The sequence below is a fragment of the Protopterus annectens genome, chromosome 3.part0, assembly GCF_019279795.1.
Source record: "Protopterus annectens isolate FY-2018-M chromosome 3.part0, PAN1.0, whole genome shotgun sequence".
Lineage (NCBI taxonomy): Eukaryota > Metazoa > Chordata > Ceratodontiformes > Protopteridae > Protopterus > Protopterus annectens.
This window is the reverse complement of record NC_056731.1, coordinates 224,221,376-224,243,108: the sequence shown is the minus strand read 5'-3', so window position 1 is coordinate 224,243,108 and position 21,733 is coordinate 224,221,376. Positions and strand designations below refer to the sequence as shown.

Sequence of the window (21,733 nt, the reverse complement as noted above, 5' to 3'; positions counted from 1 at the left end):
TCAAACTCAGGTACCTCACACAGCTGTCCTGCAAACACTGAAGGGGATAAATGTATCTCCAAACACCATCCTACTGGGTGATTCCAACTATCCACATATAGACTGGGATCACTAATCAAGCCACAACACTCTAACACAAAGGTTCCAAGAGTTCATACACTCAAATGCCATGGAACAACTGGTCCCAATCCCCACAAGTGGAGGCAACATACTAGAACTCATCATCACGAACATGGGGTCACACTGTTCAACACCAGAAGTATACCCATCATTGGTGAGATCAGATCATGGACTAATCTCAGTGGGATTCCACATCCCACCCACACCCCAGATAAAAAAACAAACAGTGACAACCTTCTCAAATGCCGACTTCACATTTCTAAGGACTGGTGTGGTCTCTTTCAAGGCCCCCAAGCCAGCGGACATCATTACCCAAGCCACTGTATCACTTACACATGCCTTCTACCAGCACCTCCAGGACTGCATGGATCAGGCAATCACAAACAAAACAAAGACTCTTTGTACCACAGGCAAGCATCCAGTCTGGTGGACCCTAGCCATAGACAAGCTCTACAACACAAGAAAGGAGCTACTACGAGATAGAGCGAAATCTGTAGAAGGGAGGACACCCCTGCTCATTGTGAGTACAACACTGGGTTTCCCCATACAATCGTCCGAGGCGAGTTTTGAGAGTAAACCCACTCAGGACTCAAGGGACAATCATGAGGCCTTTTTTACCTATGTTTGAAACCTGTGAGGGAACTCCCAGATATGCTCAGAATTAGTTTGGAATGATGTAAATATCACTGAACCTACAGACATTGCCAACATACTGGCTGACAGGTTCAGTGCAGATTTCTCCACCCCCCTCCCCCCAACTGGAGGGTTATCTACACCAGAGGATTGAAGCCCCCCAAACATCTCCAATGCTGGGGTGGGAACTGCTCTATCCAAGGCGGAAAACACTTTATCCATGGGACCAGATGGTGTCCCCAGTTGTGTGCTCCATGAACTCAATGAGTAATTACACCCGCAGTTAGGGCAGCTGTTTAATCTTAGCCTCACCTCAGGATATGTGCCCAAGGAGTGGCATACGGCAATGGTGGACCCACTTCACAAAGGAGGTGCCTCCACCAACCCCGGAAACTACCATCCCATCAGCTTGACAAGCCTGTTCTGCTAAGCTATGGAGAGGATCATAATGGGAATTATAAATGAAGACATAAGGGACTTGCAGACATTGGATCCAATCCAGTTTGGCTTTGTCAAGGGCAGATCTTGCCTTTTAAACTTGGTTGACTTTTTCAAGACAGTCACCCAGGCCATTGACATGGGCAAGGCAGTCCACACAGCCTACCTTGACTTGGCAAAGGCTTTCGACACAATACCCCACTCAGGTATCATTGAAAACATCACCAGCTTAATTGTGAACCCATACATCACAGCATGGGTTGCAAACTAGCTAAGTGATGGAACACACAGGGTCAAAGTTGCTGGTGCCATGTCACACTCCAGAGCTGTCACAAGTGGTGTCCCACAGGGCTCAGTCCTGGGCCTACATTTGTTCAGCATCTACTTTTCAGATGTACGAGCAAACACAGGAGGATTATGGCTGACAAAGTTTGAAGATGACTGCAAACTGGGAAGCATAGTTGGAAACCCATCTGAAACAGACATCCTTCAGAAGGGTCTCATAGACACAGATAACTGGTGCCAGAGCCATGGCCTTACGTTAAACGCTAAACAATGCATAGTCATACCCTTCAGGAACAACAGGGTTACCCCTAGTTCCCATCTAGGTGGCAATCCTCTAAGCACAGCAGAGGTTATCAGGGTCCTGGGCACCCAGGTTGACAGTAATATTTCGTTTGACACTCACATTGCCAGAGTAGGCCTGGGGCAGTTCCTGCTATTAGGACAGAGGTGTGACTTGGTAGTGTCAGGGTGCTGCTGTGGGCTTTGGCCCTGTTTTCTATTACAGCACTGATATCTACATTCTCTATACTGTGTGCATTTACACTGCACGCATTTATACTTCTGGCATTGGGTAGCATTACATCTAGGTTACTATCGCTTGTGGTACCTATGAGGGAGGTTTGTGTTTTTTGTGGTTTATGATTGGTGTGGGTGGATGTTAGTCGGGTCCTCAGGTGTGCATATGGTACATGGTATTACATTACTTAACACATGGCATTCATGCCTCAGGTGGTGCTGCAGGGCTGCCTCTGTCAGATGCACATACTACACTCCCTGTACATGTTTGGAAGCAGGTTGTGTCATGTTAGGCATCCCTGTTACTATATGAGTGAGTCAGAGCGGGTATCAGTCCCAGTGTTCCTACTGACCAAGTGTATGTGCTATGCGTTGCCTCTTTGCCAAGGCCAGGGCATACTGGGCACGCCTCCTTCTGCCTACTGGGACAAGGTCAGGTTGTTCCTCCTCCGAGTCACCCTCTGCCTGTGGTGGCCTTGGCAATGGTGGGGGGATGTTAGGCCCAGCCCTGTGCTGGTCCTGCTGCAGCTGTTTCCGCAGGATCATATTGTGTAGCATAGCACATATCATGACCATTTGGGTACATGTAGTTGGTGTGTACTGCAAGGATCCACCAGATGTGTCCAGACACCGGAACCGTGACTTGAGCAGCCCAAACACACGCTCTATGACATTACGTGTTTGTGCGTGTGCCTCATTATGGCGTTCCTGTTCAGGTGTGTGTGCATTTCTGATGGGTGTCATCAGCCACGGCTCAAGTGCATAACCTGCATCCCCCACTAGGTGTCCGTGTGGGAAGTCCCCACTGGCAAATGATTGGTACAGCTGCGTCAGATGCCAGATGTGGGAATCCTGGTAGCTCCCAGGGCAGCCAGCACACACATTCATTATTATGCCCTGGGCATCACACACGACCTGGCAGTTGATGGAGGGGTATTCCTTGCAGTTAATGTAGACTCTACCCCGCTCACCAGCTGGTGCTTTGATGCGTACGTGCGTGCAGTCTATTGCACCCAGCACCTCAGGGTATCCCGCTATTTGCTGGAAGAGACGCATATTGCTGGCCACAACCTCACGGTCATTAGGGACATATGTATGATCACCGACATGTGCTGACATGGCATCCAGGAACTGGTGCAGTACCCTGGAGGCTGATGCCTGTGATATCCCCATCATATCACCAGTTGGTCTCTGGAAGGTACCTGTTGCTAGTATTCTTAGGCCAACACATACCTTGGTTTCCACTGGGATGGGTTCCCCTCTGTTGGTTCTGTGTGTGAGATGTGGCCTGCACAGCTCAACAATCTGCTGCAGAAGGTCTCTGTCCACTCTGTAGCGCTCTACTATCTCCAGCTCATGTAACCACTGGTAGGTGACCCTGGGCCTGTATACTCTTCTCCTTCTCCTCACTCTGGGTTGTCTGTCAGCATCTGCATTGACACCACCCTCAGCAATTCGCCTTTGCCTGATTATAACAGCTATGGCAGCCCCTAGCATTTCTGCTCTGAGTTCAGCTTTTTCAGTTTTCAATTCTGATAGCTTACTTTCTTGCAGTATCTCTTGTGAGAAACACCCTGCACTGCTCTTTGCAGTGTTTTAAGTGCTGGGTTGGGCTTCTAGTCTGCCTGCATAATTGCCTGCTTCCAATTGTTTCAAACAATTAACTGCAGCAGTATCCTCTAGCAGTTTCCGTGTAATTTAGTTGTTTCCTGTTTCCTCTCTGTTTCCTGAGGGGGAGCAATGTGCACACCAGCTTAAACACGCTCACAGTCACTTAAACGCAAGCACACATCCCTACATGGTGTTACACGCGCGCACACATCCTTACACAGTGTGAACTAGGCTGATTCATGTTAAAACGCGCGCACACTGACTTCCACACGTGCACGCCCGCGCAAACCATTGTACACGGTTTGCAACACGCTCCCACATGTTGAACCTGCCTTACACGCGTGCACACGCGCGCATGCACGTATATCAAGAAACTTTGAGTGTAGGGATAGCGTAAGCCTTCAGTTTCTTCACTTTCCTAGTGTTCTGTTGGGACACACCTCCCTCCCTGAAGTCTGTCTGTCATCTTTCACCTTACATTGCCCTCCAATCTGGTACATTTGAATCTATCCTTCCCCCTCCGTGATGTCACCTACCTCTTACTCTGTTCCTCCCCCTTCTCTAACTCTTACACTACTCAGAAAGTGCTCATTACCTATGTGGCAGCGTGATTCAGTATTGTAACCCTCATTTACATAGGATTGCCTAGTAATGACTAGTTACATGTCTTACACAGAGCTTCCCCCCCTTGACAACCACTAAACGGAGGCCATATTGTTTTTGGTCTGCAAGTCCCTCCATTGACATTACATGTAATACATAAATCCCACAATTGTGGGCTTATAAGCTTCGGTTTTTAATTTTAGGTAGCACACCCTGTTTGCGCGGGTGTGCGCTGCAGTTAAACCTCAAAATCCCGTGGAAAAAAAAAAGTTATATTACATATTTTTGCAACACTTTTTCATGCCAATGGCCACATATTTGGCCATTGGCATGCTTAATGACACAAATGCACCCTTTATTTGGGGCTGACATAGCTCCGTTTTTAATTTTGCAGATAGTAGAGCACTACAGAGTGGACAGAGACCTTCTGCAGCAGATTGTTGAGCTGTGCAGGCCACATCTCACACACAGAACCAACAGAGGGGAACCCATCCCAGTGGAAACCAAGGTATGTGTTTCTGCTTCGTGGATCGCTCAGATACCTCATTTGCATATCTTTCAGCTGCAAATGAGGTATTGAGCATTTCCACGCCCAGTCCGTGTAAGAGATGTGTTAGCTGTCTCTTACACAGAGATTTGGGCTGTTCCTGAATCGGGAGGCTTACACCGAGGCTTATACTACTCTTGAACTCCGTGTAAGCCTTCCTGAATCTGGCCCATAATCTTTTCACCCTTGTTTTTACAATCAGGACAGAACACTGTAAGACTGATGGCTTGATTCAAGGTAAATGCAGAAACAGCTTTAGGCATAAGTAATGCATTAGTGTACAACACAACCATGTCCTTGTGAGACATCAGATAGGGTTCACCCACCATGACAGCTTCCAACAAAGAGAATCACCTTACAGGTGTCAGCGCAATGAGTAAAACAGTCTTCCAAGTAACAAACTGCAAATCAACCTATGACACATACTCAAAAGAAGGCAAGGCCAATTTTTAAGAACAAATTTGAGATCTCAGGGACAAGGAATTTGCTTTCGAGGGGGGTCTCATGAGCAACACTTCTTTCATAAACTGTTTGATCACAAAAAGAGAAGAAAAATGGGAATGTATGTGCAGGTGAGCTGCAATGGCCATACGATGCACTTTGATAAAACCTTATGACAAATCATCTCTAAGTAGCTCACACAAATATTTCAAAATCAGAGGGATCAAAACCCTTTCAGGACCTCTGTTATTGGCTGGGCACCACCTAGAAAACTTCTTCCACTTGTAAACTTAAGATTTTCTAGTTGGATGTTTTTGTGCCTCCTTAAATAACTGCTGCAGCACACCCTCATAGAACAAGCGCCTAAACAGTATCAAAATAGAATCATCCAGGCTGTCAGTTGCACTTGCTCTAAACTGGGGTGTGCCATTCACCTCTGACGCTGTATGAGAAGATCACATCTGTGAAAAAGATTTCTGAATCATCAGAATTACCTTGAGAATCAACAGAAAGGGTGGAAATGCACAGAGAAACATTCCCGAGCATGGGAATGATACAGTGTCTGTCCTCCGAACATGGCTGCAAGAATGTCTTGAACAGAACATTTTCAGCTGCCCATTTTGAAAGGTGGCAAACAGATCTACTTGAGGTGTTCTCACATCTGGATGAAGTCCTGGAAGACCTCAACATGTAGTTTTCACTCATGAGGGTCTGTCAAGGATCTGCTTAGTCTGCCTGCCTGCCACTGTTTTGCTCTGATGGAATGTATGAGGTCTGCAGAGTCACAAAATGCTGTACAGCTGGCTACCATGCCATGACTGCCTAATGGCAAAGAGGTTATAACCTTGTACCCATTGCTTGTTAAGGTACCACATCACAGTAATGTTGTCTGTGACAACTAGAAGACGACTCTGTGTCGATACATGACAAAGAACTTTTAAGGCATGAATCACTGCCATCATCTCCTCTACATTTATGTACTTTGGCATGTCCTGAGGACCTCACAAGTCTTGCACTTGAACTCCCATGGAAACTTCTCCCCAAGCAAAACCTGAAGAGTCAGTGTGGACAAATTGATCTGGGGTATGAAAAGAGAAACAGAGTCCTGGATTCAGAGACATTTTATCCCTTCATCACTACAGTTTCTGTTTCACAAATGCCAGTACTGGTACCTGGAAATCCAAGGGCTTAAGATGCTGCTTTCAACAAAGCTTCAAGTACCATTGATTTTTTCTCATGTCTGGCTATTGGTATCATGAGAATCACTGATGTCATGAAGTGTAGGAGTTTGAGGAACTCTCTTGCTGAGTAGTTGTATAGAAGGCAGAAGTCTAAGAAAATGCCCTGATAAGTCAGTATTTTGTCTTCTGACAAGAAGACCATCCTTTTTTCCTGTGTCTATTAAATATCCCAGGAAAATAATTATTTGAGAGGGTATGAAGCTCAGGTGGAAAAGGAGGGATGCAACCTTGTCTAAGGATTTCAAGCACCTGGATACAGAATCTGCAGAAATCAACAAGTCAGCTAAAAAAGGAAAAACATGGATGCCTAGGATTGTTCAATACACAACCAGTGAGGCCAGATATTTTGTAAACTCATAAGATGCAGTAGATAGCCCAGAGGGTAACACAGAAAAATGATAATGTAAGTCAGGCACAGCAAATCTCAAAACTTTCCTGCAATTAGGAGTGACAAGAATATGAAGATAAGTGGCCTTGAGATATAGGGTCACTATGAAACAATAGTCTAGAAGCAACGCTAAGACCGACTGTAAAGTGGGCATTGTGAATTTTGGATCTTTTACAAGAGTGTTTAGAAAAGACAAATCAAGGCTGGGTCTTCAGGAGTGCTCCTTTTTGGTACCAAAAAGAAACTGGAGTAATATCCCTTGCCTTTGTGTATCACCAGCACTGGTTCTATGACCCCCTTCTTCTACCATGTGATGGAGCACTTGAGGAAATGACCCTGTCTGATCTGGTGGGTGTGGGGGAATTTCCCTGAAATGGAGAAGATTTTCTATCCACTGCCAGGTGTATCATCTCTGAATTACTCTTAGAATCCATTTGTCTGAGACTACTTGCAGACAGCATGAAGGGTTGAGATAGAGCCTGGGGGAAGGAGGAAGAGAAGAAAGATCAGGATGGGGGATAGGGATGCTCTGTGACTCACCATACTCATTCCTTTGCAAACTGTTGATTCTTTTTCAGAAAGGAACTCCTCTTTTCTAGTTTTGAAGAATTATCATTCTGTCATTTTCTTTTGGATCCCTGACTTTTGTTTGGCTTGGATTTTTTGTTTGTTTTGCCCCTTGAAGGGAGACACCTTGCTTGGAGAAAACTTGCGTATATGAAATAACCTAGATATCCAATGCATTAATTTGCTTATATCATCATATTGTTTGTGAATCTAATAGAGGTCCCAAACACCAATTTAGAACTTAAAGGTGCATTCATAATTTCATGTTTTAAATCTTCAGACAAGTTCTTCTTACATAAACAAGCATACTGTTGTAATACAACACAAGAAGCAGCATTTCTCAAGACTACATCTATACATTTCAACACACCTCTTAAAGCATGTTTCGAAACCTGAGTTAAATTAGAAACAATTTCATTCATATAAGACTTCTGCTCTGCAGGTAAGGATACAGCAAAATCATCCAAACTGTATTAACATGGTAAAATAAATTTCCGCAATAGCACTGATAACTTAAAATTCTAAAGGCTAGATAGGTTAATAGGTTCATAGGTGTTTACCAGGCTAACGGCCAAAAGGGCCTTTTTAAGCCTAGCCATGCATCCCAAATCTCTGACAAGATCTGATACCCTTGATAAGTGTAAGCATGGGCCTGGGAGATGAACCATTTACAGATTACCTGTGTCCATTAGAGATATTGGTGCCAAACCAGGGATTAATTTCCGTTTTCCCATCCAATTGTCAAAGGTGCATTTGAATTGGGTTAGGGAGAGACTCTGCTTCACATGGATGGGAAGCTTGTTCCATAGACGGGGTAGTCTCTGGGATACATACCTATCTCTCCAGCAAGTCCTATTTATATCACAGACAAAATTTAAGTCTTTAGAACAAGTAATTCTGGTGCTGTTTGTTTCTTGGATATGCAGGAGGTCCATCAGAGTGGGGTCTGACAATGCTCTGTATGCCAGGCATATATATCCCCTCAAAAGCCTGTAGAAGACAGAATACAGGGATAGGGCCTTGAGGCAGTCTGCATAGGACATATTACTTACGCCCTGTATTCTTTTAGTGAGGAACCTCTGTTTAGACCGGTAGTTTCTGGGACTGGATGGCTTACTGAGCCTTTTTCTATCTTCATAGAGAAAAAGCTTAGACCAGTCTTGGCTAGTGAAACACAGGTACTAAATGATACTAAACAATTTTTACAAACTTTATATGATTTTACTGTAATGAGTGATATACATGATAACATATTGTTGGTCACAATGGATGTTGTCTCTTTGTTTACGGCTATCCCGCACCAACAAGGGATAAGCATGGTTTATGATTTTCTGGTGGGTAATAGTGGCTACGAGGACAAGGATGTGGATTTGATATGTATGTTTCTTGAGACCATCTTGGAAAACAATATTTTTCTTTTTGAGAAACAGTTATATCTGCAGCAGGTTGGCGTGGCTATGGGCACTCCTTATGCCCATAGCTACGCCAACATAGTTATGGCTCAATGGTAGAGACGTCATGTTCTTAATCAACATCCTTCACTGAGATTCTACTGCAGATTTGTAGATGATCTCTTTTTGTTGTGGGAAGGTTCAGAATTAGATCTGTTAGATTTAGTTAATCACTTGAATACCACCACTGATTTTTTATGTTTTACATATAATTTTTCTGATGTGAACATAGATTTCTTAGATTTTTCTGTCCGTAAGGATGATCTGCAGAGATTTAGTACATTATATAGGAAGTCATGTTGGAAAAATACACTGCTACAACGAGATAGCATGCACCCACATTATATTTTTAAAAACATCAAGAGAGGTCAGGGTATGCATATCTCTAGATTAAATAATAATGATGAGAAATTTAACCATGATATGGATAGGTTTAAACAAGAACTTGGTTCCAGGGGATACAAAAAGGCTGAAATAGACTATAATGTTGGGGAGAGTGTAAAACAAAGACAAGGGAAGGGTAGGGCCTATTTCAATGACCGGCCTACACAAAACAATTTTCAAACAGTTAGATCCCAAGAGAGACATGTTCCTCTTTCTATACATTATACGAGTGATGTTTCAGGAATTTTGAATATTGTTAGATCTAATTGGTCTATCCTACACATAGATGATGACATAAAGAAAGTAGTGGGTATACAGCCAAACATTGTTTTTAGAAATAAGAAGTCACTAAAAAGGCAATTGGCTATAAAGAAAATAAAAATAAATATGTTGAATCATTGACTATAGGCTATGGTACACATAGATGCAATAGTTGCAATTTTTGCACTTTGATTAATAGTTTATCAGTGTTTAGACATCCAGTTACAGACCATGAGGATAGATTCAATCTACGGGCTACTTGTCGAACAAAGAAATTTAATTTATTTAGCTTGCTGCCGTGCCTGTACTTGTTTTTATACTGGCAAAATGAATAGGTCCCTGATGGAGCAAATGAGGGAACATTCATATTGTATGAATGTGGGGGACACGTGTAATGCACTAGCCAAGCATTTTATTGAAATGAGAACTCTACATTCTTTTACATTTATGGTAATAGATTTGATTCAAACAAATAGTAGGGGTGGTGATGTAAGAAATTTTACAGAGAGTAAGGAATTACACTGGATAATAAAAATGCAGGCTGATAAATTTCCAGGCTTGAATGGAAAAATTTCCATTAAGCCTGTTTTAAAGGCACGTGGTCTTTTTAAATGGAGTATTTTAATGTTTAATAAAGTTTAATTAATTATGTCATTGATTGTTTAATTAGGTATTTGTTAACCAAATATAATGTGGTGCTGCTTGATTGTTCTTTGGTCTGAAGATGCACAACTATATGTGTGAAAGCGCTTACCTTTTACTGATTAAACGTTTTTTTCGAATACTGGTGGTCATGTATTTTTGCTTTTTGTACTTTTAATATTGTTTAGAAAAGACAAATCTAGGCTGGGTCTTCAGGAGTGCTCCTTTGTTGGTACCAAAAAGATGCTGAGTAATATCCCTTGCCTTTGTGTATCACCAGCACTGGTTCTATGACCCCTTCTTCTACCATGTGATGGAGCACTTGAGGAAACGACCCTGTCTGATCTGGTGGGTATGGGGGAATTTCCCTGAAATGGAGAAGATTTTCTATCCACTGCCAGGTGTATCATCTCTGAATTACTCTTAGAATCAATGTGTCTAAGACTACTTGCAGCCAGCATGAAGGGTTGAGAGAGAGCCTGGGGGAAAGGAGGAAGAGAAGATGGGGGATAGGGATGGTCTGTGACTCACCATACTCATTCCTTTGCAAACTGTTGATTCTTTTTCAGAAAGGAACCCCTCTTTTCTGGTTTTGAAGAATTATCCTTCTGTCATTTTCTTTTGGCTCCCTGACATTTGTTTGGCTTGTTTGCCCTTTGAAGGGAGACGCCTTGCTTGGGGAAAACTTGCGTATATGAAATATCCTAGATATCCAGTGCATTAATTTGCCTATATCCTCATATTGTTTGAGAATTCATCTAATAGAGGTCCCAATCACCAATTTAGAACTTAAAGGTGCATTCATAATTTCATCTTTTAAATCTTCAGACAAGTTCTTCTTACATAAACAAGCATACTGGTGTAATACAAGAAGCAGCATTTCTCAAGACTACATCTATACATTTGAGCACACCTCTTAAAACATGTTTCGAAACCTGAGTTAAATTAAAAGCAATTTCATTCATATAAGACTTCTGCTCTGCAGGTAAGGGTATGGCAAAATCACCCAAACTGTATTAACATGGTAAAATAAATGTCCGCAATAGCACTGATAATTTAACATTCTAAAGGCTAGATAGGTTCATAGCTTCATATGTGTTTACCAGGCTAATGACCAAAAGGGCCTTTTTAAGCCTAGCCATGCATCCCAAATCTCTGACAAGTTCTGATACCCTTGATAAGTGTAAGCATGGGCCTGGGAGATGAACCTATACAGATTACCTGTGTCCATTAGAGATATTGGTACCAAACCAGGGATTTATTTCTGTTTTCCCATCCAATTGTCCAAGGTGCATTTGAATTGGGTTAGGGAGAGACTCTGCTTCACATGGATGTGGAGACTGTTCCATAGATGGGGTAGTCTCTGGGATACATACCTATCTCTCCAGCAGGTCCTATTTATATCACAGACAAAATTTATGTCTTTAGAACGGGTAATTCTGGTGCTATTTGTTTCTTGGATATGCAGGAGTTCCATCAGAGTGGGGTGTGACAATGCTCTGTATGCCAGGCATAGATCTCCCCTCAAAAGCCTGTAGAAGACAGAATACAGGGATAGGGCCTTGAGGCAGTCTGCCCTGTATTCATTTAGTGAGGAACCTCTGTGGACATCCCAATTGTTGAATATGTCTGGTTAGGATGTTCCAATTGTTGGATATGCCTGGTAAGGTACATACGAAAAGGGCATTGTACTCAGTGATACATTACTAGAAAAAGATATCCTTTTCCTCCAAAGATCTAACCATTTTTCCTCTTTAACGGGGAGTGCTGGATTAGATAAAGCCAAGGACTTTTTATTTAAGCACACAACTGGTGAGATCACATTTGGGACAGCAGTCAAATGAAAAAAGAGACCTGTCAAGTCCGACAACAGCCTATATTTTCTCAGAGTCTTTTTAGAGACTGCTGGAATAGATACTGGTGCAGGCAGCTTTATAAACATCCTGCAAGGCTGGTAAGATGGGTAGGATCAGCACAGAATCTGGCATCTCATCCAGTATAAATTAATATACCCTGCCTAGCTCTGGAGTAGTTCCCGACTGCTTCCAAGCAAAAAAATCCCTAAATCTAGCAAACATCTGAAGAAAAGTGAACACTTATTTGGACTTAAGCTCATGTTCACCTTTTGAAGAATCAGAGAGGCTGGACACGGTGTAAACTAGGAAATCATCATTGTCCTCTTCATATTCCTTATCACTATCTGAAACAACAGAAAGATCTCTAGTCAAACTAGAACTGGAGTCATGTATGGGAACACAACCACCAGAATTAATTGTCTGCAACCACATCAACCTTACAAATAGCTCTAATCTGATTATCTGTTGTTATAGGTTCATAAGTGTGTACTAGGCTAATGGCCCTGGAGCCTTTACAAGCCTAGCCCATAGGATTACCCTGGCATTGTGCCACCCGACCTTAGTTCCCAGTGCCTCTGTCAAGTAAAGTCACTGGACAGTGATCCCTGGGGTTAATTTTCTATTTCCCATCCATTCATCAAGATTTCTTTTGAAGAGGGCCAATGAGGTGCTCTGCTTCACATGTATAGGAAGTTTGTTCCATAGCATGGGCAGCCTCTGGGTTATGAACCTGTCCCTCCAGCATGCTCTGTTGATTGTGGTAATGAGGTTGAGGTCTCTGGAGCATGTGTTGCGCAGGGATTGGGATTTCTTTAGATGTAGTATTTCTAACAGAGCTGGGTCAGACATGGCTTTTTAGGTGAAGCAGAGATCGCCTCTAAGTAGGCGATATGAGACAAAAAATAGTTGGAGTTTTCTGAGTCTGTCCATATAGGAGAAATATTTAAGGCCTAGGATCCTCTTTGTGAAGTACATCTGTGGCCTCTCCAGTTGCTGCAGGTGTTTAGTGAGGTACATGCCAAATGAGGCATTGTACTCAATGACTGGCCTAATGAGGGAAGTGTAGAGGGAGACAATGACCTCTTTCTTCCTGGATGCAAAATCCTTAGTAATGGGATGTGCCAAATAGAAGGACTTTCTGACCACAGTGGTAATGTGGTGGTTAAAAGAGAGATTGCTGTCAACCTGTGCTCCCAGATCTCATATAATGTCTTCTGTGTTCAGTGGACTACCATCGATGTGGTAATTCATGTAAACTGTTTTTTTCTCAAAGGGAATGATGACACATTTTTTGGCATTGAGCTTAAGGCCATGGTTCTGACACCAACTGTTGGTCTCAGTGAGGTCTTTCTGTAGGATGTCAACATCACTTGGGGTGTTAATAATAGTTCCCAACTTGCAATCGTCTGCAAACTTTGTCAGCCAGAGTCCCTTCATGTTGACTTGGACTTCAAAGAAGTAGATACCAAACAGGAGAGGACCCTGGACCGAACCATGTAGGACTCCACTTGTGACTGGTCGGCAGTCTGGCTTGGAGTCAGCTACTTTCACATTGTGGGTTCTACCTGTCAGCCAGTTTGCAACCCACCTCATAAAATAGGGGTTGATGCCTAGCTTAGTGAATTTTTCTATGATTCCTGAATGGGAAATGGTATCAAAGGCCTTGGCCAGATCAAGGTAGGCTGTATGAACCACCTTGCCTTCATCCATAGCTCTGGTGACTGACTCAAAGAAGTTGACCAAGTTGAGCAGGCATGATCTACCCTTCACAAAAGAGTTTGGAGACTCCCTATATCCTTGTTTATTAGGTCCATGATGATGCGCTCCATAGCTTTGCATATCAGACTCATCAGGCTAATGGTGCGATAGTTCCCAAGGTCTGTAGTCACTCCTCCTTTGTGGTGAGGGATGACTGCAGCAGTGCACCATTTGGTAGGGACAAAGCCAAAGGTGAGGCTGTGACTGAACAGGGAATACAGGTGAGGTGCCAGTTTACTCTGTAGTTCATGTAGAACACAGCCAGGGATATGATCAGCTTCTGTTTTTTTTTCTTGTGAACTTCACTACTAGATAAAATATCCGGGAGCAGAGTATTATGTCTGTCAAAGGGTTTCTTACCCCGGACTTCTCCTGAACTTAAAGGATTTGGTTCTCCCATATCTGTGCCAGGTACTACAACAACCCAGAAGGATTTGTCTAACCCCCCAATTCCAGAGTGAATGGTGGGGACTATTGATAAGAGACAATGTCAAGTGTATGCATTTCATTACTAATATGCTTTCATAACAAGATGGATTTCTGAATGTTCTTTAGTATATAGTCATGAGATCTCAGATAGCAAACATATTGGTGCACAATAATGTTGCTTGTAATGAAAGAAAGTATAAAAAATCCAGTATTCTGTCATTCAAGTAGACAGGACTTTGATTTCCTAGACTCCCACGTACGTGTTTCTCTTTGCAAAAAAAAAAAAACAGATTATTCTCTACTGAACTGTGTCATATAAAATTTATTGGGTACCTTAATAGTTTGATGTTGTATCTACTCAGATTTCTGAGCCATCTGTCTGCTGCATGCAGCTACTTTACCTGGAGAAAATATTCATAATGTCATAATGCTCATCACAAGACAGACACTAAAGGCTTTCTTAACCCAGATGAAAGAATAGATACCTCCTGGGTTTATCATAATGATGTACAAAACTGCTTTTAAAGGGCTTGCTCACATGGATTTTGGTGATGGGGTTATTTCTGGAAGAGTTTTTTATACCTGCTTATGGGGTGGGGAAAATCCATCTGACAGCTTAGAAACGTATCCAAGTTCTTGAAAATATTCAGTAGTTCCACTTCTATTAATTTGACAACCAAATAACCAACTGCAACGCTCAGTGTGGTACTCCAGAACCACATGGCACTCAATTTTATCCTTGCCTCTAAAGGAGGTATGTGCACACTCACCAGAGTGTCACTTTTTTACTCCTGATAACACTGGTGCCACATGTAGTCACCTAGAACTAATTCAGAAAGTCTCTGAATTTTTGCATCCCAAAATGCTGATAGATTATTCTGTCCATTTGGGAAAGTAAATATGTACTGAATAGTCCTTACAAACAATACTGGGTTGCCTATTATAGGTTTCTCGACGACATCTGTATTTTTTGGACAGGACCAGACAACCTTATTCAGGAATTTATGGAGTACTTGGCCTCCACTACAGATTTTCTTACATTTACACATCAAGTCCACGAGAATAGGGTAGAATACTTGGATGTCCTGCTTAGTGTAGACAGGGAAGGAAGATTTCAATCTACTGTATATAGAAAGCCTACTTTCTCTAACAGCTATATCCATTTCAAAAGTCTACACCCTATGTACCAAAAAAGGGGTATCGTCAAGGGGCAATTCGTTAGAATATCACGGATGACCTCTGACGATGAACAATTTCTATTAGAATGTCAAAAATTGAGCATTATGTTTCGGGACAGGGGTTACCCGGAGGATTTCATTAACAACATCAGGGATCAGGTAATGGCTGGTAGAAGGGATAGATTTATCCCGGTGCTAGGGTCAGGGATCATTTCTCAAGGTCAGGACAACATTGACAACAATTTAGAATTCCAGCAAGCCTTCATTACACAATATAGTACCAATTCTAGTTACATCAAGGACATTATTTCCCAGGAATGGAATACATTTTTAGAAATTACTGACTTGCCCAATTTACATGGCAAAAGTATGAGAACAGTTTACAGTAAAGGGAAAAACATAAAGAGTATTTTGGAACATGGTCCTACTCAGAATAAATCCGCACGTACACGTAAGGGTACCTATAGATGTGGGACTTGTGCTCAATGTTCCCACATCTTACATGACGAACAAGTAACCCTTTCAGCCCTGAATAGAGTGATCAAAGCTAGGGCATATTATAATTGTAACAGCCAACGGGTTATATATCTGGCTATATGCACTCAATGTCCAGCATATTATGTGGGCAAAACTGAGCGAAGTCTCAAACGTAGGATATATGAACATATGTATGATGTACAAAAAGAAAACAACAATAATGCTTTGTACAAACATATATCCACATGCCCTACAGCTAGATACAAATTTTTTGTTCTGGAAAGTATATACAGGGACCCTAGGGGAGGACCATGGCAGGCCAAGTTGGAACAAAGGGAAACTTTTTGGCAAATTTCCCTGGAATCAAATAAAAAACCAGGCTTGAACGATTATATTTCTATCAAGCCTATTTTAAAATTAAAGGCAAGTTTAGTTTAATACATTAATGTATATTTCATATATATATTTTATTTTTATTTTATATATATACATATATATTTTTATATATATATTTTTTAATAATGCGTATAAATTTTTGTATAAAATTCTGTATTACTATTCATTTATTCACCAACATATTAGTGCAGTGTTAATATAAGCTTTTTGTGCTTAGCTGATTTATCTATAGCACTATGGTATAACATGTTTAGGGTTTGTTGCTTTAATTACTTAATTGTTTTATTTAGAGGGTTGGCTACTCAATGTATTTAAGCAACGTGAAAACTTTTTGTATGATGTCTGAAGAAGTTGCATTCAGCAACGAAAACGTGTTTTACTGGGAGAATTGTCTGCGTTAATAAAGGAGTGTTTTTACATCTACGAGTGTTTCTGACTTTAGACAGACTTGGTTATACTTGGATATTCATTGGCCTCATTTCCCCCTGGAGCAGGTTTTGGTATTATTGTATAAAATTTATTGGGTACCTTAATAGTTTGATGTTGTATCTACTCAGATTTCTGAGCCATCTGTCTGCTGCATGCAGCTACTTTACCTGGAGAAAATATTCATAATGTCATAATGCTCATCACAAGACAGACACTAAAGGCTTTCTTAACCCAGATGAAAGAATAGATACCTCCTGGGTTTATCATAATGATGTACAAAACTGCTTTTAAAGGGCTTGCTCACATGGATTTTGGTGATGGGGTTATTTCTGGAAGAGTTTTTTATACCTGCTTATGGGGTGGGGAAAATCCATCTGACAGCTTAGAAACGTATCCAAGTTCTTGAAAATATTCAGTAGTTCCACTTCTATTAATTTGACAACCAAATAACCAACTGCAACGCTCAGTGTGGTACTCCAGAACCACATGGCACTCAATTTTATCCTTGCCTCTAAAGGAGGTATGTGCACACTCACCAGAGTGTCACTTTTTTACTCCTGATAACACTGGTGCCACATGTAGTCACCTAGAACTAATTCAGAAAGTCTCTGAATTTTTGCATCCCAAAATGCTGATAGTTCCCAACTGGCATGGTTAACTATCTTTCTATGAATGGAAAAGATGAATTTTTAAAGTTTTTTTATGCTTATAGCTATTATAATTATACTGTTAGACCTTATTCTTTTTATGGTAAAAGCCTGCATTTTAAAATTTTTGAATCTAGAAATGGTGTTACACAGCAAATGGGTTCTTCTTTCGGCTTTTCCCGGTTAGGGGTCACCACAGCGGAACTCCAGTCCGCTAATGATTGGCAGTAGATTTTTACAGTGCCAAGGTGCCAGCTCGACGCCCAAACTTCAATGAAGGAACGGCTATCCACGCAAGTCTTTCGAATGCCACTCGACCGTGGGGAGGGCATGCAGACTCCACACAGAAGACACTCCAGCCAAGAATCGAATGGGAGAACCTCTTGCTGTGAGGCGACAACACTACCGCTGCATATGATGTTACACAGCAAATGAAAGAATTAAATTGTTACCACTGACCACTGTTGATAAAAATCATAGCACAGCTGAAGATGCAAATCAAGTGTCAATCTACACAAGGGAAAAGAGGAATGTGAAAATACATGTAGTAGAGATTGTTCTATTAATGACTATTTACAGTAATCAGAGTGTATTTTTGTTCCATTAAGATGTAGGCATGTTTTTATTGCAAATAAGACTATTTCTGAAACAAATGTAATTGTTCATGCCAGGGACAGAAAGAAACAGCATGTGAAGAATGTCTGACAGCAAGTAAAAAGGTGTCCATTCATTTGACGATTTGTAGTCATTGTCCAGTCATAGAAAAATATTATAGTTTGAGTAGTACGTTAGAGCATGAAATGGGGAAATGTGAAGGGTGAAGTGCAGGGAAAGGGAAAATATTAGTATATGCATTTCATTACTGATATGCTTTCATAACAAGTTGGATTCCTGAATGTTATCCAGTGTGTATCTGTTGATCTGATTCCTGACTAATATTAGCTACTGCTGACAGAGGAAGAAATGCATATAGATTTGTTCTGGGAAGAAAGTTCTATTATGGAATTTGGAATTCATGCCTAATATGAAAAGCCATAAACAAGTAGTCAGGAGATCTTAGCAAAATTAATGCTGTAGTGTTCATTTTTACTTGGTCTGTTGTTATCTATGACTGTTACAATAATGTTATTTTTAATGAAATAAAAGTATAAAAAATCCAGTATTCGGTACTTTGAGGAGGCAAATAGTTCTTACTGTTTTGCATTTATGTTTTATTATTTAGCGTATTCTCTGGTCATATTACTACCTGTCTATTAATATTGTTATGTTTAACTTTATCTGTTTTCACAAAAAAAAAGGAAATAAAAAGATTTTATACAAAAAAAAAAACCTTAATTTTATAGTCTTCCATGTATGTCTTTCTCTTTGCAATAATGGAAATTATTTTTATTCTCTGATGAACTGAGCCATATTAAAGTTACTGGGTACCTTAACACTGGCAAAGCTACACAAGAGGGAGATGGACAAAAAGGCAAGTGGTCTGCAGGCCAAACAGTGACCATTACAGAATCACTAACCATAGGCTGAAGCATATTTTTTTTTCTGTTTAGTTTCAACTGGATTTCATGGGGTAGGGTACCAGAGTTAGGATCCCTCCAGTTACGGGAGAGAGAGAAAGAACTCCAGGCAGAATAATAAACTGACTGCACTGGCTACTGTATCACAATAAGCACTTAAAAGTTTCTAGCAATAAGTATATGCTCATGCAGCTAAACTTTGCTGAGCTGTCCTGTTATCACAAGAAACAGTTTGAACTGTATTCAGAATTATTTTACAACTGACAGAAGTTAAAAAAATGCAGTACACGACATATAAACACCAAAGCAACCAATGTGCCAAACCAGTGTTACAATAAATTCCACTTACTTTAGCCACATTAAACTGCCATAAAATAGTGTATAATAGAAATTTAGACTATATTTTTTCAGAGAGAGTAAAATCTCCAGTACATTCAAATAACTTCATTAGTGGTACAATCATGATTTGATCTTAAAAACACACGCAGCAGAGCCAAACATATAGTAAATAATGTTTAAATACTGAAAAAAATCCAAGTTCTGCAATATTTTCCAGTAAAAAGATGAAAATAAAGCAGCGTAACAACAGTAAAGATGAGTATTACTGCACAAGACAGATCCTAGTGACTAACAGCACACATATACATTACACTTCTGAGAAAAATACTTAAAACATTTCTCAGAAACAGTAAAAATATATATTCATCAAAGATTAAAAGCCAAATAAAACAATGATACAAGCAAAAATTCAAAGCGGAATTACTGTAAACACTGACAGAAATAAAATATTAAAATAAATATATATATATATTTTATAAATATAAAAATAAAAATATAATAATGCATCTAATAATAAAATAAGAGGAAGGAGTTCCCAAATGGAGATTATCTGAGCAGTAACCCAGAAAAAATCAGCACTGGATCATGTGAAAAGTCAGAGGAAGTTATTCTTTGGATGGAGGAAAAAAGACTGAACTCTCAAGTTCTTGTGGTAGATGAAAGCATCATTCTCAGGATATGCTCAGCCAATCAACTGTCGCAGGAAAATAGAGAGATAGGGGAATCTGAGCTTTTGAAAGCTGGTGTACTGGGTGGATATTGGAAACACTCAAGCTCTACCTTACCCATAATGCTCTAGTCACCTATCACATCTCAGATCTTCTTCGCTGCCCTCATAGTTTCATAGAACCTTAGAACACTAGGATAAGAAACCAATACCTGGAGTTCAAAGGTAGAAACACTGGTTCTCTTATTGTCTTCCTGTCCTTCCAGAAGACAGAAACAAAATGGTAGGGGGTTCGAGGGACAGGAGTTGAAGAAGAATGAAAATGGACAACACAGATGGAATGTTATGGTGAGTACATAACTTCTTTATTGAATGTTGTCAATTTTTATTAATTTCTCAACAATTGGGACAGCATATACAGCTACCTGAATCCCGGGAGGAATCTAAGGAAGGATATTCCTGAATACTGTTGAGCCGAAGGGAGCTCTTCCCCACGAGACCATTTGCAATTTCTAATGAGTAATAAAGGTATGAGGATTAGCCCAAGTTGCAGACACACAGATATCGTCCATGGAAGACCTGGATAAAAATACTGAGGATGTTGACATGGATCTGGTTGAATGGGCTCTCAAAGATTTTGGCAAAGACAAGCCCAAGTTATTATAAACAAAGGATATGCAGTCAGTCAACCATTTAGCTAAAGTTACTTTTGCAAATGGCTTCCCCAATTTTGACTCCACAAAAGAAAAAAAATCGGTCTGTTTTTCTGAAATTCCTTGTTCGATGCAAATGCAAATGTGATTGTCTGTGAACGTCCAGCAAATATAAAAAGAAGTTAAATACTCACCATAATGTTCCTTCTGTGTTGTCGATCTTCATTTATCTTTGATTTATGGGACTCAGTTCTGAGACTCGGAACCAGCTCTGCTGTTACAACTGCTAGAGCGAACCAAAATCTCCTGAATTAACTCCCTACCCAGAATGCCTCTTTCTAAATTAACTACATTGAGTTTGCAGCTATAAGGAAAGACCAGGAAAGGTAATACTATAACCACTGAAGAGGCTATGTCCAAGGTCATACATGAAAAAATAAATAACCAGGACTAAGATCCATTCCTGAAGGATTCTGAAGGAGGGGGAAGGAGGGTGGGGTGTCAAGGATAAATGAAGATCGACAACACAGATGGAATGTTATGGTGAGTACATAGCTTCTTTATCTGATGTTGTCAATCTGTATTTATCCTTGACGTATGGGATAGAGTCCCCAGCTACCTTGTATCTTTGGAGGCCTTATGAAAGGATATTCATGAGCACCATAGAACCAAATGACGCTCTTCCCCTGAATACCAGATCCACTTTGTATTGTGCAATAAAGGTATGTGGAGTAGCCCACATCACTGCTCCACATATGTCATCCATGGAAATCTTAGAGTGGAAAACAGCAGATGTGGCTATAGCTCTTGTGGCGTATGCTTTAAGTGGGGCTGTCAGTTGGAGGTTTTTCTTGTTGTAGACAAAGGTAATGCATTCTCTTAAACACTTAGACATTGTGACCTCTGAAACTGATTTACCCATGGAAGGACTTGAAAAGGAAACAAGTAACTGGCCCAATTTTCTGAAATCTTTAGTTCTGTCAAGGAATAAATGCAATTGTCTGTGAACATCCAATAAATGTAAGCAGTATTCTCCCTTATTAGAAAAAATAGGGAAGAATACTGGCAATTCAATGGCTTGATTAATGTTAGCTTCAGATACGACCTTTGGAAGAAAGGATGGACTGGTCTTAGCGATACCCTGCCTTTATGAAAAATCAAATCTGGAGGATTTGAGGATAATGCATGAATCTCTAAAATCCTCCTAGCGGATGTAATGGCTATTAAGAAAATGGTCTTCCATGAAAGAAATTTCAAAT

General features: G+C 40.7%; 1 protein-coding gene across 1 annotated transcript in view; it reads right to left on the bottom strand.

The window, feature by feature from the left end:
* LOC122796810 (ATP-dependent translocase ABCB1-like) overlaps nucleotides 1-21,733 on the bottom strand; it is a 1,504,949-nt gene that overhangs the window by 1,462,104 nt on the left and 21,112 nt on the right. The gene's annotated exons all lie outside the window — the stretch shown is intronic.